The sequence below is a fragment of the Canis aureus genome, chromosome 15 (assembly GCF_053574225.1).
Source record: "Canis aureus isolate CA01 chromosome 15, VMU_Caureus_v.1.0, whole genome shotgun sequence".
Taxonomy (NCBI): Eukaryota; Metazoa; Chordata; class Mammalia; order Carnivora; family Canidae; genus Canis; species Canis aureus.
In genome coordinates this window covers 56970662-56979745 of record NC_135625.1, presented here as the reverse complement: position 1 = coordinate 56979745, position 9084 = coordinate 56970662, and the positions used below count along the sequence as shown (strand labels likewise).

The 9084-nt window shown below is 49.4% G+C and overlaps 1 protein-coding gene across 1 annotated transcript in view; it reads left to right on the top strand.

The window, feature by feature from the left end:
• Positions 1–284: 284 nt before the first annotated feature.
• The window catches only part of PTN (pleiotrophin), a 101707-nt gene continuing 92907 nt past the window's right edge, over positions 285–9084 (top strand). The window contains exon 1 of the mRNA XM_077850065.1: positions 285–439. The gene's annotated coding sequence lies outside the window, so the exon portion shown is untranslated. The remainder of the gene's footprint in view (positions 440–9084) is intronic.

The following is a 9084-nucleotide window of genomic DNA, read 5'->3' as shown; positions in this document are numbered from 1 at the left end:
CTGTGCATTTGGGCGCTCCTGCCTCTCAAGCCGTGGGGTGCGCGCACCTAGAGCAGCACGGCTCGGGCATAAAGTTTGCAAAGGGAACGCGGTGTGCGTCCCCGCCCCACGGGGAGCGGTGGTTGGTCCGGGGGCCCCGGCGGCTCGGGGCTGGAACGAGCTTCCCAATCAGCTCGCGAGCCCCGGGCGCGCTCCCTCCCTCGGCCTCCGCGTCCGCGCCCTGCCCGCCGCGCCCCCTCCCTTTCCCCAGTCGCCTTCCGCTCCCTCCCGGCGGCGCGCAGCGGAGGCCGAGGCGGCTCGGGGTCCCCGCCTGGCCGTCCCCCAGCCCCGCAGGGAGCCGCCGAGCGCAGCAGCGGCCGAGCGGGCGCGGCCCCCGGCAGCCCACCGAGCGCCCGGCCTCGCCCCGCGCAACCCAGGCGGCCCGAGCGCGCGACGCCGAGTAAGTGGCCGGCGGCGGAGTGGGCGACCCGGGCGGGGGCGGGGGCGGGGGTGCCTCCGAAGCTCCTGCGCCCCGGGGCCGGCGGAGGCATCAGCCGGGCGTGGGGTGCAGGGTGGCGGTCGGGGGGGGTCAGGGTGTCCGGAGGCGGTGGGTGGGGGCGGCTTTTGTCCCGGCCCGCAAGCATCTACACCTTGCGCTGCCCGGGGCGGAGGAGTGTCTGGGGCTGCGCGGGGTGGGGGGCGCCCCGGGGCCGGCGGAGGCATCAGCCGGGCGTGGGGTGCAGGGTGGCGGTCGGGGGGGGTCAGGGTGTCCGGAGGCGGTGGGTGGGGGCGGCTTTTGTCCCGGCCCGCAAGCATCTACACCTTGCGCTGCCCGGGGCGGAGGGGTGTCTGGGGCTGCGCGGGGTGGGGGGCGCCCCGGGGCCGGCGGAGGCATCAGCCGGGCGTGGGGTGCAGGGTGGCGGTCCGGAGGGGTCAGGGTGCCCGGAGGCGGTGGGTGGGGGCGGCTTTTGTCCCGGCCCGCGAGCATCTACACCTTGCGCTGCCCGGGGCGGAGGGGTGTCTGGGGCTGCGCGGGGTGGGGGGCGCCCCGGGGCCGGCGGAGGCATCAGCCGGGCGTGGGGTGCAGGGTGGCGGTCCGGGGGGGTCAGGGTGCCCGGAGGCGGTGGGTGGGGGCGGCTTTTGTCCCGGCCCGCGAGCATCTACACCTTGCGTTGCCCCGGGCGGAGGGGTGTCTGGGGCTGCGCGGGGTGGGGGGCGCCCTGGGGCCGGCGGAGGCATCAGCCAGGCGTGGGGTGCAGGGTGGTGGTTCGGAGGGGGGGGCTCAGGGTGCCGGGAAGCGGTAGGTGGGGGCGGCTTTTGTCCCGGCCCGCGAGCATCTACACCTTGCGCTGCCCGGGGCGGAGGGGCGTCTGGGGCTGCGCGGGGTGGGGGGCGCCCCGGGGCCGGCGGAGGCATCGCCGGGCGTGGGGTGCAGGGTGGCGGTCCGGGGGGGTCAGGGTGCCGGGAGGCGGTGGGTGGGGGCGGCTTTTGTTCCGGCCCGCGAGCATCTGCACCTTGCGCTGCCCGGGGCGGAGGGGCGTCTGGGGCTGCGCGGGGTGGGGGGCGCCCCGGGGGCAGCCCCCCGTCCTCTCTCCTGGGCTTGCGGGCTGCGCCCACCGCGCTGGCCCTTGTGGATGCGGGCAGGGGGCCAGGGGGGATGTAGGGGTCGACGTGGAGAAGCGCTCCCCGGGCTGCCCGCCGGCCCCGGAACGGCTCTGCAGGCAGGTGGCCGCAACCGAAGTTTAAAAGGCGCACCTTAGGCCCGTCTGCGCTTCGAACGCCGACTTTGAGGGCCGCCCGCGCTCGAACTTCGGGGCTCCCGCGCCTGAAGGTAGGGGGTGGAATGTTCACCGCTGATTTGCCGGATGCCCAGTCGGAGTTGAGGTTTTTCATAGGTTGACCTTTTTTCTTTTTCTTTCTTTCTTTTCTTTTTTTTTTTAAAGCACGGAATGCATTCGACTGCTTCCCTACTTGTCCTACAAAATAGAACGCTTCCTCTTGGAGGACGCACATCATGCCCCTTAACACACACACACACACACACACACACACACACACACACACACACCTGGTTTCTGCGCGGTGAGCCCCCGTGACCTAGGCCAACCGCGGCCGCCCCGCCAGTGCGTGGGGATGCCCTGGAAAACTAGAGGCTGCGGTGGCTCCGGGGAGAGGAGGAGCGGACCGTGGGGGCGGCGGGGACGTTCCCCTCTTCCCCTTTCACCTCGATAGCTCGTTGCTTGAGCAGCTTGAGGCAGGTGGTGTGTGCGTGTGCGTGTGTGCGCGCGCGTGTGCCTGTGCGTGTTGGAGCGGCGGACCTGGGAGGAGACCGAGGGCCGGCCAAGAAGAGCTTTGGGATCCCCCGCCCCAAACCCCTCATGAAGCAATTTCAGGATCCCAGGCCAACGTCAAGTTGGTGAAACAGGAAAGCCCACTTGGCCCCCTGGGTCACTGGGGATGATGGATACGTGGAGATCCTCCCGGGTAGTGGTAGTGAAACAAAAGAAGTGTCTCCCAGCCCAGAAGACCAAGCATGGATTTTCCATCTTCATTAGGTGCCTTTTTAAGTAAATTATTCACCTTAGGGGCCAAATCGTTAAAAAAAATCACTTTACATTACTTACAAAGTCCAGTTACATTCAGAGGAAATTAGAGTGGGTGTTAGCTCCTTTCCCCTTTTGAGATGTGAGATACGTTAGATGTTAGATCGGTGATACTTCCTCATTGAAACCAGAGGATGAGACTTTTTAAAATTTTATTCAAAAACAAACAAACAAACAAAAAAACCCAAAAAACCCAAACACCCTATGGCTATTATTCTGTGCTTTAAGAAACTTTTGTGCTGTGAGTTCTCCAACTGTGCTTTACATCTTCCGAAGGTGATCTTTTCTCCCCCTGGGAATCTTTTCTTCACCCAGGTGGTGAGGGGGCAAGGAGGAGGAGGGAGGGGGGGAGGGAGAGGGGAGGGAGGAGGGCCCCCTTCCTTTAGGACAGTTTTCTTCCCATGAGTGAAACCAGTGAGGGATGCCCACCTGAAGCCTTACAGTAGGCTTACAGTGGGTGCTCTATTTCAGCTGGTCACTTGTGGATACAACTGCATTGTATTTTTTTCTTTTTTTTTTTTTTTTAAGATTTATTTATTAGAGGGAGCAAGGGCCAGAGGGAGGGGGAGAGAGAGTCATAAGCAGATTCTGCGCTGAGCATGGAGTACTGTGCAGGGCTTGTTCCCAGGATCCTGAGATCAGGACCCGAACTGAAACCAAGTGGGGTTGCTTAACCAGTGGTGCCACACAGGTGCCCCGCGTTGTATTTACACAAGCCAGAGCTGTGCTAATGCCCAGTTAATGTCCCATTAGTAGATAACTTGTATTACCTGATGTTTAAATGAGGTATTACAGGAGATGAGAAAAATTTAATAGTATATAGTGTAACATATGTACATATTATATAATAATACATAGTTCTGTGGTTTCTTATATTTGTTGTAATAAATTTGCAAATTTATTGAGAGCTTCAATGCACCTTATTTGGTCTTTACATATAGCAATATGTAGCAGGATGCACACTTTTTTAGGCATTTTTCTTTGTAACTATTAAAATCAGTGGCCTTGTTTGAATATCCATGAAACTTGATCATTGGAAATATCCTGAAAGAAATAAGGTCCCCAAATAGTTTAATTGCTTTTATCAATAAAATCAATCTTAGAAATGAACTGTTTTAGCTATAAATGCTTTTTTCCCCCCTTTGAAGATACTCTTGTTTTCTCATTTAAGTGATCTCTCCCCATGGATTCTGATCCCGTTTTCTGATCTGTGGGTTTTTTTTTTTTTTTTTTAATCACTCTTCAAAATTTTCTCAGGAGACTGAGTTTAGTTGGCTTACTCAAAATGTGGTTACCTAATGGCTAATGTAGGCCCAGAAGTTGGAACACACCTTAAAGTTCTCCACTATGGTTTTTTTTTTTTAAGATTTTTTTTTTATTATTCATAAGAGACACAGGGAGAGATGCAGAGATGCAGGCAGAAGGAGAAGCAGGCTCCCTGCGGGGAGCCCCATGTGGGACTGGATCCCAGAACCCCCCAGGTCATGACCTGAGCCAAAGGCAGATGCCCAATCTCTGAGCCACCCAGGTGTCCCTCCATTTATGCTTTTAGTATGGTGGCATAGGGATATGGAGAGTTGTCCTTACTTCTCTCCTGAAGGTACTGTACACATTGAGAGTGCCCAGGGTGACCAGAGCACAAGCATGGTCTACACCTGAGTGCGCTGAAGTCTAGTGTAAGGAGCCCCGGGGGAGTCAGGGCTCTCCAACTGTGCTGTTCACTGCTTGGATGCTGAATGGGACTTCTTCAAAAGGTTAAGGCTGCCGTTCTAATGAATAATCAGAAGAACTTTTGTCTCTTCTTGGCACGATGCCATGCCATCGCTCTGTGGTAAAGTAATATTCAGATATGGATCTTCTCTTTATGAGCTGGGTCGGCTCTTTTCCGTCCAGAGCCAACTGGCCTGAGTGGGATTTGGGCCACAGCCTGCCTTTGGAAAGCTGTTCTTCATTACTGATGTTTAAGGCCAATTCCACTTTCCATCCATCGAGCCATTTTTCCATGCACTTCTTGCCAGTCTTGTATGTGGCAGGGTTCTCAGTGTCATACAATCTTTCTTAGGTTGTCAAATATAACAGGGCTTTTGTTCCGCCCTGGTTTAGTATTTGGTTAAAAAAAAAGTTAAAATGTCTGCGGTGTAAAAGAGTAGCTATAATGGAACATTTTCAGAGGGCATTATATTTATGTTAACATTGTGGATTTGATTATGTAGATCACATTCACCGCAAATCCCTAGTTCTTAAGGGTAGGCAAAGAAGACAGTGAATAGTTGATGCTTGAGGTAGTTTGAGAAATAAAATTTAATTTCTTCTACTGGGATTTGTTTTTTAGCCATTTCTTCACAGTGGATTTAGGTAAAGTGACATTTATTTATTTTTCTTTTTTCTTTTCTTTTTTCTTTTTTTTTGGGGGGGGGGGTAAAGTGACATTTAAAAAAAAAATCACCATCATGTATTTTCTAACAACAGAATTCTTAGAGTCCTAAACATCATCCTTAGGAAAAAAAAAGTCAGTTGTTGTATATGAATCTCGAAAGAGGTGAGTGATAGTAACTGACACCGCGCTCTTAATTCTAAGAACTGTGCTTAGTACAACCCAAAATGTCACTTAAAAAATGGCCTGCTGTATTCTTAACCCTTTGTTTCCACTTCTTCCAACTGTAACACTTCCCTGTCCCCTTCCTCTGGCTCTCATTGCTCCCTTCCATTCATCCAGTGCCATCATTTCCCATTTAACAAATCCCATGATGTCTTGCCCAATTCCTTTGCCATATCTGTGACGGTGAATACACGTTCCTGTAACTGTGTATCTGGAAGCGTTGCCCATATGTGAGATGCATGGAAGGCTGGGCCTTTGTAGCTGAAAATTTCACATATTTCTGATCCGGTTCACTCAAATCTGTTTTTCAGGCCAATGTGCACTCTATCGACTACCCTGGGTTATTTCCCTTTTGACTAAGAAAGACCCTAGTTAGGATCATTTCATGCTTTTGTCACTAGGAGAGGCTTGGCTTCATTGTTTCTTTAGCGAAGCCTGGATTACTCACTTCCATCTTCCCAGGTCCTGCCTTAACAATGCAAATGTTTCTTGCTCCTTTGGCAAGTCAATTTAACCATAATAAATAATTTTTATTATATATGCTAGATGCCTAATGTAATATACTCAAGAAATACAACACATAGTTTCTTTTCTCCAAGGCTTACAGTTTTACAGTTCCATTTGTATATGGAAATGGTGCTAACTTGTGAAATCCTTTATTACAAATTCATTTAAAAGAGATGTCAATGAAAATCCATTTATACTCCCTTCCTATCTCTGGAAAAAAACACATTTTAAGTCACAGGTCATGTCATCAAACAAACGGCTTCCTTTTCCTTAGCATGCAGCAACCTTGCTTGCCAACACTGCCTTCTTACGATTATCTGGTTATATTTTACTGTAACCTCCTTGACATATTAATTTTTTTCCAACTTCCTTGGACACTCCTCTCAGTATTTTTTTTTTTGCATCTTTTCCCTTCAACTTCCAAATGTGGATATTTATTTCCAAATATTCAAGTCTCACCCCCTACTTTTCCACTCCCCCCCACCCAGATGCTTCAGTATTAATCTTGACTTTGAGTTTCTACTTCAATTTTCATGAGAGAACTTGCAAATCTCTCCATTCTCTATTGAGTTTTGGTGTCACATTCTTAATTTTTTTTTTAATGAATACTTAAGGGGAGCACAATCCTAGTTGGGGAAGGAGATTGAAATAAAAGACTTTTTGTTACTTTGTTCTTAACCCTAACAGACTTCTGCACATATTGACTACCCCATTATATATCAGGTAGTGTGATAGGGGTTACAAAAATAGGCCTTCACATAGCTTTTGGGCTACTCGGTGTTTGTGTGAATACCATTAAAATTACTACAAGTTAGAGTAAGATGTGTACATACAAAGTGATTGTATGAGTAAGATGTGTACATACAAAGTACATACAAAGCGACAAAGTGATTTAAAAATTTTTTTTATGAGAAAAGGAGTTTAACTCAAAAGGCTAAATGGAGAAGGTGATAATATGTATTTCAAACTTATCACTGTGTTTTGGTTACTCTAGTGCCATTTATCTGGAAGAGAAATTGAACTCTTGATTCCTTCGTGCCTTCATTTCACATCAGCCATGCAATACAGCAGACAGGAAGTGACTGCAAGTGACATCTTAGAATTTACTCGGAGTTATTTAGAGTAAATATAATTTGAAAGATTTGACACATCGCCGTAGAAAATTTCAGGAAAATTTATAGTGGGAGTGAGATGACTGCCCTTCAGGGGAAATCTATGCATGGAGGAGAAGAAAGCAAATCCTCTAATGTCCTCTGTGGAATTTGTAGGAAACTGTAAGGGAGTGGGAGGCACCCAAGGAGGGTTTCCCAGGCAAATCTGCCCTCTAGGTGGAGCTCTCATTCTGCCCTGCTCTTTTCTCCACCTCTACATCAACCCTTCCAAGTGACCTTTAACTCTTGCTTTCTGTAGCAGGGTTGACCCTGGAAGAGCTCATCTTTTCCCAATCATAATTACTCACCATTGTCACGAGCTCAACCCCCCCACACCGTGTACCCTTAAAGGCAGGGACTCCCTCCTTCATCTCAAGGACCCTAGAATATCTGGCACCAGATCATTGAAAATGACCAATAATGTCTGGCAAATAAGTAAAAGAGAAATGACTTTGAAAACCATTTTTTCTGCCTCTCATGCTCCAAAGACCTTGATGGTCTGTCCTCTATACATGATCCCTCTAAACATCACCTGGTGCCAATTTCCTATTTAAATCTGAGCGCCCCCATTCGTAGCTTCCAACCTCTATAAGAAGCCTCTCCATCTCTCGTTCCAGAGGCCACCTAAGCCTGCCAGTTCTCTGGAGTATCTTCTAATCATAGACTCCCTCATCCACTTTATGCCCAAATGTTGCATGGTCTCCGACTCATGACTACCTCCCTAATAGAGAAATCTGACTTACCTCTTCTTTAACAGACCATGAAAGTCAAAGCTACAAGACTGATCACTTGAAGCCTTCTTCACCATAGCTCCAACGTGGCACTAGAATATGTACTTTTCAGAACTTTCTACATTTATATATATATATATATATATATATATATATATATATATATATATATATAATTTTATACTTAGGCTGAGCAGGGTTTTTAAAAAATTGATGCAGTTAAGCTTTGAGGAGTTAAGATGAGTTAAGTGCCATGCAAGTACCGAAACAAAGGTTTTAAATTCCCAGTTCATGTATTTTCTTCTCCTCTATAGTGTAATGCCATTTCTTCCTTTGGCTAATTAATTTTATGTCCCAGTTGCCTCTTATAGCAAACCTAAACTTCAGTGTGTGTGTGTGTGTGTGTGTGTGTACACACACACACACACACACAGAGTGTAAGAGGCCAAATGACCTACGGTAGTGGTTCCCTGTCTTCAATGTTTATCAGAATAACCAGAGCCCTGTCTAAGCCTCCAGATGCCTGGGGCCCATCCCCACAGATTCTGACTTGAGAGGTGGAATCAGGGAGTCTGGACGTGTGACAGGCCACTTGGATGCAGGTGATATGTTAAAAATATTAGCCCTAACACTCCAGTATTTGAGCTCCACGGTCAAGGAAATCAAGGTAGAAACCACAGCTATACTTGCTACTAGCTGTGTGACCATCAGCAGTTATCATGCTTTTTCTTCAATTGCCTTCTGTCTCATTTTAATGAGAGCACTGATACTGTGTAGGATTGACATGAGTATTGATCTAGAAAATGAACATGACGGACTGAACCCAGAGTCTGTGGGGGCGTGTTTGACAAGGATGACGAAGGTGCTAATTATGGTGACGCAGCACCCCACAACACTGTGCTCCCTCACTGCTTTCATTTCTCATGCCCAGTTGGGTTCTCAAACATGCAGACAGAATCTTGGGTGACGCCCCCTCTACTTGTTGAAATGCTTCTCCTCTCCACACTCTCAGATCATTCTCTGTAAATGCAGCTCCCAAATGCCTTTCCTCTGAAAAGAAACATGCGACAAGTGGTCATGCTTAAGGCCTGGGGTCTCCAAATGAGGCTGGGGACCTTGGCCTTTCTTGTATGGTCTAGCAGGGCAGTGTGCATTTAAGGCACCCCCGGCCCAAAGAAAGCCATCCTATGGCTGACGCTGGTGAGGCCCACAATCTCGTTCTCCCCTCCCTGACTCCTGCCACCAAGGAGGCATCGGCTCAGAGGAGTTGTCAAGGTTAAGGTGTAGAAGCCCACATTGTTTCCTTGGGCTCTTCCTGTTATTTGGTATGGGATGGTGTGTATGTCACTGAGTCTCCCGCAGCCTCAGGGTTTCTTTTTAGCTGTCAGATGGCACTGAGGATAGTGATGGTATTACCTGCTTTGCCTTTGGTGATAAACTGTGACAATCCAACATTTATAAATTGTAAACTGTTACATTAAATGTGAGTCGTTAGTAATAAAATCAGTGGAGCC